Below are 8,188 nucleotides of genomic sequence, written 5' to 3'. Positions count from 1 at the left end.
CGTATAGACTGTTCTCGTCAAATACAATGGGGAAAGAGAGAGAAACACCAGGGAGGAAGAAGAGTTATTTATTTTGAAGGACAATGTTGGTATGAGCATAGGCACAGAACATAGGGGCTCGAGCACACATGGAAAAAACTTAGCAGGTGCTCAGCACCCATGAACCACATTGGGCATCCACGTTGAAATAATGCACTGCCTCTTCTGGGCATGTGCAGGACTTGGTGTATGAATACCAAAAAGAAAAGCACCCACTGGCAAAAATCAAAGTTGGTGCCTATAGGTATGAAGACAAATGGTATAAATTACCCATGAATGAATGTAAGGTGGAAATTTTAAAAAAGTTTCCAACCAATGGGGATTGAGGGGGAGGTTCTGGAGCAACTTTCTAAGACGAGTAATGAGAAAAATGTAAGTAGTTTTAAAATTTCACAGATTTCACAGACATTAGGGCTGGAAGGGACCTCGGAAGATCATCGAGTTCAGTCCCCTGCCCAAAGGGCAGGAAGTCACCTGGGGTCATAGGATCCCAGCAAGATAAGCATCCAATTTGCTCTTGAAGGCATTCAATGTGCACCATGGGGGGGCTCCTGCCTCTTGCAGGGATGGGTGCCCGCACTGCCTCATGCACCTGTGGGGTACCTTCAGCTTCAACCACCTCCACTGGCAGGCTGTTCCAGACCTTGGGGGCTCGGACAGTAAAGAAATTCTTCCTTATGTCCAGCCTGAAACGGTCTTGCAGGAGTTTGTGACCGTTCGACCTCGTCATCCCTTGGGGCGCTCTGGTGAACAAACGTTCCCCCAGATCCTGATGAGCACCTCTGATAAACTTATAGGTGGCCACCAGATCACCCCCGAGCTTGCGTTTTTCCAGGCTGAAGAGCCCCATGGCTCTCAGCCTGTCGTCGTAAGGTCTGCTTTCCTGACCTCTGATCATGCGCGTGGCTCTCCTCTGGACTCTCTCAAGCTTCTCCACATCCTTTTTGAATTGTGGAGCCCAAAACTGGATGCAGTACTGATGGTGTGTGTCTCCCTTAAGATCTTGTTTAAGGCGGAGTTTGGTACATTTTATTAACAGGATTATTTCCTGTAGTTGCCTGCAATAGCAAGCCAACTGCATTAGGTGTCGCAGGAGGCCCCCATAGTTCTATATCCCTGTGAATCTATAATTCACTTTGTATTGTTTTGCTGTATTGTATTGGAATGAAATACAATATTATGTCATATTTAATCAAGTGGGATGCAAGACTAAAGCTAACACTGTCTAACCTAGGTGCCTAAATCCACAGATAGGCTTCTAAATATAAGCAGACCAACTTTCAAAGGTGCTAAGCATCTGCAGCTTTCATCCAGAGGATATTCAAGTGTAGGGGGATTTTTAACAGTAATTCTAGTGAACTAAAAATCATGTGTTGACTGCTGGTTAGTGACCCATGTACTCTGAGATGCCTACTGTAATCTTATGTTTCTACCCCCTATACCTTGGAGGTTGGACTAGATGATCCTTGAGATCCCTTCCATCCCTATAATTCTGTGGTTCCACTTCCACTAATTGAATTTTACTGTATAAAATAAGTTTTAATTTATAAAAGTATTTAAAAACAAACCAACCTAAAAGGAATTTTTAAGATGCACGTAACAAGAAACTTATGACAAGTTGTCACTGTTGAAATCCTTGATCATCTTGTCCCTTCCTGCATTGTTATTCCTTGTTCCATATAATTTAATTTCAGGCTCAAGCCTGCAATTCTTGACAGTGCACACAGTTCTTCCCATTCTTGATGCAGTACATATCTCTGATGAAAGGAAAAGGTATTTTTTTCTATCTGCAAGGCACCATACATACCACTGGAACTGTATAGATAACAGTAGCACACAGAACCTAATGGAGCAGTAAATTCTATACCAGTACGTAACATAGGTCTATATTTTGGGTCTGGATCCTTTCATGTACATGCTAAATCTTTTATAAATGTTCATATATTTTAAGTTAAACTGCGAGTAGACATTATTTCCTCTAGTGCAGCTATGGATAGAGAAACTTGCTTCATGTCCTGGTATAGTTTGCTTGTTATGTCTTATTTAGATTGTAAGCTCCTTGGGGCAGGAACTGTTGTTTATTATCTGTTTGTACAGCACCTAGCACAAGACAGCCTGCCTTGATCGAGGCTGATGGGCATCACTGCAATGGAAACTTTAAAGAAGAATGATGGGCTGTAAAGGGACTTAATGAGAAAACTTTCAGCTCCTGAGCTGCCAGTTTCCACCAGCTGAGTTTCTACCATACAGCAGTTTAGCAACTGAGGATTGCTCATACATGTCCAATGCTGTAGGGCTTGACGTCATCATCCTTCCTCATATGAACGTTCCCATGATGGACTATAATAATATATAATATATTCAGAATACTTCTGATGGAGTGTACTGATAATGCTATAAAGCTTATTTTCTCATGCTGAAGACCGGTACCTTTATATTGCACGTTCACATATTTTAGTAAATAAACATTAATGTTTTAAACGAGAATGGTGAATTGACTCAACAGGCACCTGCTTCCTATAAGCAACTGCATGATCATATTGTTGCATCACTCTCTCTACTCCTTTTTCCCTTTTCTACTGTGTGTCGTGCTGCATGTTGTAACTTCCCTGATATTTAGACTGTCAAATCTTAAACAGTGAGAACAGTGCTGGTTTGGTCACCTCTGCAGATCCCGGTGCAGTTTAGGGTATTACATAATATTAAACAAAACAAAATAGATTTTTGCATATTTTAAAAGCAATAAACTCTCTATGAGAAAATAAGTTTATTACAAGAATATATACACAGCCTACCTGTGGTAAGCACACAGCAAGAGGCAGTCATGCTAAGGAGAATAATCCTAGCAGAATTTTCCCCCTTACACTGTTTAGAGTTACCCTTAGCAGGGGTAGTTGAGCTGGTGGTATAATTACCTGAATTCTGTCCATGCAAGTGCTTGCATCAGCTACACCATTGGAATAACAGGAAACAGCTTTAAGGAAGAGGAGGGAGCATTTCTTTAATTATTCCCTACATATTAGGTGAAAAGCTTAGAAATTTGCCTGTTTTGATCCACTGAAAGGAGTCTTGGTAAGTGGTCTGCAGCAATCTAAGATCAATCTGGCGGTCTGCAGCAATCTAAAATCAGTCTCCCCAGACTTGCATCATTTCTCCTGCCTCACAGTTCCCTCTTGAATATCCTTTAGTATCTCTTTCATTCCTCCAATTATTCCTCCCATGTCACAAGCTGAGCTGTACCTGCGTGAGCTTCTGAGTTCACACACAGGGTGACGGGACACGTGCACTGTAGACAACCTAAGATTTGGAGTTCTGCAAAAATTAGATTTTTCAGGCAGTAGAACCAAAAAGATTTTTGTTTTCACTATTTCCCCTGTAGCCCGGGTGGCTGGTACCCCCTCTTCAACTGCAGGGATGTTAGAGGGTGTGAGTGTGCCGTGGGAGTGTGGCTGCTTAGCTTAGGCCAGCTCACCTCCCTCTTTCTGCAGAGCGGAGACCAGGGACACTCAGTAATACTGAACTATTTTCAGATTTAATTTACAGTGCAATGTCTGTAAAACCTTATTGAACATATACATATAGCTGTGAACTTGTTATAGCTTCAAATTTACAAAGACAGTGAATTTTGTTAAATGTATATGCCAGCAATAACAGCTGGGTATGGCAGACAGAGGCACTATATCAGTGTAGGCCTTGATGCCCAGTGGTTTTCTTGTTACTGTACAGCCCCTACCCTCAGCAGGCCCTCCAGGCAGCAGGCAAGGGGACAGCTGACAGCAAAACACTGGTTAAAAAATATGTTGGCAGATGAAACCCAGCAGGGATGAACAATGATCTAAGTATACATAAAGGAGATTACATTAACAATGTTCAATATATAGGGATAACAAATACCATGAAAGCAATACAAAATAAGGGATGCTTTTGTAGACCCTCAGGCAACTAAACCATTAGCAGGCAAACAGGACAGTTCATGGGTGTTTCATAACACAGCACTAAAGTACACAAACTGGCAGCAAACGATACAACTTACAGACGACTCAGCAGTATAAGGAACTAAGGACAACAACAATGATACAGCAACTGTGCCCAAGGGGAAGGAATAATACAGGCGGAGAAAAACAGGTTACCATAAAGAAACACTATCACCCACAACTGGTCCACGTGGCTGGAGTGGTTCAGTGACCACGAGGCCTCCCTTAGTGAGCGGGGCCCTTCACTAGGCTCAGGGTCCCTGGGAGTTTCTCTTTTCCCCCTTCCCTGGAGACTCTTAGGTTCCCAGTTAGGATGGGCTCCTCCTCCCCTGTGGAAAACCCCATCTCTTCCCTCTCTGGGACTGCAATCCCCTTTCCGGGTAACTCATGACTCCCAGCAGCTCCAATGGCCTTGGCTCATCTCTCTTTGCAGGCTGGCCGCGGGGCTTCCTCGCTCACTGGGATGGCCGCTCCGTCCTGCGGCCGCTTGCTGCAGGAAGGCCCAAGCTGCCTCGTGCAGCCACCTGGGCCTGCCGGGCCCCGCGCACCTCTCTGCACCGTGGGGCTTCGGCCTCATGCAGGGATAGGGACTCGTGCCGCCCCGTGCAGCCATGGAGTCTTTTCTGCTCCGTCCAGGCCCCGTGCACTGCTCTGTGCTCGGTGGCGCTTCTGCCCCTCGCAGGGATGGGGGGACCCACACTGTCTTGTGCAGCCGTGGGGTCCTTTCAGCTCTCTCCAAGCCCCATGCACCGCCCTGTGCACCATGGGGGGGCTCCTGCCTCTTGCAGGGGTGGGTGCCCGCGCTGGCTCATGCACCTGTGGGGTACCTTCAGCTTCATCCGGACCACCCGGGCACTGTTCTGTGCACCGACACTGCTGCTCCCTCAGCGGCAGGGCTGGGATGTGGCTGCTTGCTGCTTCCCGCTCGGTGGAAGTGTCTTCAGGGCGCTTCAGGCGCCACGTTGGTCGGCTCCACCAGCCCTTGTGCAGCCCTTCGTCATCATCCCTTGTTGACGCCACCCATGTGCTGGGCTCGTGGGCTTTTATCCCTTCCAGAGGCTCTGCCCCCAGATTGCAAATCGAGAAATGGGGAAGCCAGAGGGGTTAGTTGCCCTTCAGGTCCTCTTCTTCACCTTGCCTCTGGGTCAGGGCAAACCTGCCTCCTGCCTTCTCCTGATCGGTGGGGAAGGGAAATGCCCCCACCAATCAGCCTGAGCCATCTAGGCTCAAGCTAACAGGCTGGGCTGCCGGTGAGGCCATCGGCCAGCCTGCCACACTCCAACCAACCGAAGGCATTTGTTTCAGTTTGATTGAGGGCATTTTAACCCTTCCTTTCAAAAAGCAGGGCATTTGGAAATGAGTGACTAGATTCACAAGGAGATGTAGGTGCCATTTACTAAACTACCAAAAAGAAAACAGTGCCCACAATACACCCATTAGTAGGGTACTCATATGGGAGACTTGTGTTCACATCATCTCTCTGCCTTATTCAGAGTAAATATTTGAACTCTTACAAGAAAGTACCCTCCTCACCTCATTGTAGATTACCTTGGGGTGAGGTTTTTTCTTGTCTTTCCTGTTAAAGTACTTCCATTTAGCATAAAATAAACTATTCTAGCATAGATAGATAGATAGATAGTGTGTATGTGGATCAACTCTTTGCTAAAAACTATTCAGCAAAACTAATTTAAAAAAAAATCATTAGCCCTACTTAGTTTTCCTTCTGCAGGAAGAAACTTCTTTTCTTGCCTGGGCAGAAGACTATGCTGAAAATAGTTATGCTGAGAATGTGTTTAAAGGTGAGTACTACCTCCGTCCACGTTGAAGTTAAGGGGATTTTTGCCATTGAGTCCAAAGGAGCCAGTTCAATGGAACTTCACCCCCGTGCAGTTTTAATTGTCAATTCTTTTTCCACTTCTGTTTGTTTGCACCAATTAGGCAGTTTTCAACTAAGAAATGAAGGATGACATCTCATTTCCTTCTGCATTGGAACGGCAATACTGGCATAGATCAAATGTTAAGTGTCTAGGCATAAATTAATTTCCTGCAGGGAGATCGGGAAGAAAATGTTCCCTGCCCTATATTGGGAATTATTTAGTGTCATTACAAATTTTAGTTTTCATTCTACCACAGCTTTAAGTAGACTCCATGCCAGAAGCTGGTTATTGGCTCATCTTGTATGTTAGGATTTTCTATATCAAATCAACACTGTCTGTATAAGAGTTCAAAATATTCAAAACATGCCTTATTTGATCTTCTAGTTCAGATAGATGGGGTGGAGGGTCCACGGGGTAGAGAAGGAAACCTTTCTGCGTACCAAAATAGCACTTTACTGGCATTTAATGTTGCACTCTAAAGGCTCTAATTAAACTCATGAACACATTTACAATCCTGTACAAATGCAGGGATATAAAAAGCCAATGCTGCTTGCAGCCTAGCTTGAAATAAAATGCAGTGAATCATTGTGATAAAAAGTAGGAAAGAAGACACGGACTAAACTACAGAGAGCAGTCTTGCCACGGAGGGGATGAAGGCCTTTCCCATCTCTATGGCTCTGGAAAGTGTAGCTCAAACCACCAGATGGTGCTGCATAACAAATTGTGTATTTCTTTATCGTCTACGGGGGTTTGTTTTGGAGCATCGTGAGAAAGGACAAACAAGGGAATTAAATTATGAATGTATAATCTTCTGCCATCTCCCTTGTATTTCATTATCTGTGCACAAATGCAAAGCAATTATACCAGTGGCTCCTTTTCTTTTACCCTCTCTGTCATTATTTCAAAACACATACAATTAGAAAGTCATATAGCCGCCAAGTTTGGGGCAGTTCCATGTGTTACAGTAGAGGCAAACTATTTAATGAGTAGATTTGCATATTGTTCATAAGTTACCTTATTTCAGTTTACAAAAACGTGGGAATTTATTGCCAGCAGATCATATTAGCTGGCAGCCTAGTGAATGAAAGGTTTACCTAAAAAAGAACCTCACGACTGTCTTTTGACAGATGCTGCCCTACCAGCAAGTTTCTGCTCTGATCTGCTCTTCCTCTCCAAAAAACCCCAAAACAAAACAAAATCAAAAAAAGCCTCAACCCAACCAAACAAAAAACTGAAAAAAAACCTTAGGCTGTTCGCTATGAGGGCCTGCTGCACAGTCATAGCTGGATAGAAAGCAGCGATAAAGTTGTTACATATTTTCAAGCACTAAGTTTAGAGATGGTTGGCTCATTTTATAGCTGGAGAGTTATTTTTATGGTGGGATAATAGCTTTGTATGTATGGCTGGACTAACTTTACTGTGCAGTTCTCCAGTGAATCAGGTGATAATTATTTTGCACTAAATTAATCGCGTAGATCACCAGTGAATTCTGTAATACATCTGACATGTAGCAGGGTGAGTCAATGCAAAAGTGACCAGCATCATCAGGGATGTTATGACAATGAGCACGGCAAAAGGATCCCTAGGATACAAATTGGCAACTAAAACTGAGGCCCAAAAAGCCGCATCCTGTAAACCCTGAATGTAAGTGGGAACAAGTTTAAGATGGACTGCATTTGAACTGGTGACCTGTAGCTGAAGAGCTCATTAGCGGTATCTAGTCTGAAAGTAATCAGGTAATTGCACAATTAAGAAAAACCCAGAGACCTGCCCTGCTACACATGGAAATCAAACCTGCCTAAAAACCAGCTTTGAGTTGTTACATATTTCCCTAACTTTAGAGCTGCTTGGCTCTTTTTCTGGCTGGAGAGTCATTTTCCCTGAGTGACAGTCACTTCACTGGTGTGGCTGGTCCACACCAATTGCACGGTTCACCCCGAATTGTGCCATACTTACTTTGCATAAGTGGCCAGTCTACATTCATTGCGCCCTTCACCCGTGAAGTGTGTGACCGTCACTTCGCACATGGGGCTGGTCCACGCTTCCACTGCCATTCACCCGTGATTTGTGCGATACTTATTTTGCATAAGTGGCCAGTCCTACTTCGCACGTGCGGCTGGCCTACATTTATTGTGCTGCTCACCAGTGAGTTGTGATCTTCGCCAGGGATCCTGGTTTTCTCCGATTTAAAAAAACAAAAAAATCCATTTTCGGTTTTTAAAGAAGTAACCCCAAATTCACATTTTTCCATGATTAAAATGAAACACCACTATACACACGCATGTATTAGTAGTGTTT

This window comes from Crocodylus siamensis, chromosome 3 (assembly GCF_052110815.1).
Source record: "Crocodylus siamensis isolate JL-2025a chromosome 3, ASM5211081v1, whole genome shotgun sequence".
Taxonomy (NCBI): Eukaryota; Metazoa; Chordata; order Crocodylia; family Crocodylidae; genus Crocodylus; species Crocodylus siamensis.
Note: the sequence above shows the minus strand (reverse complement) of the source record.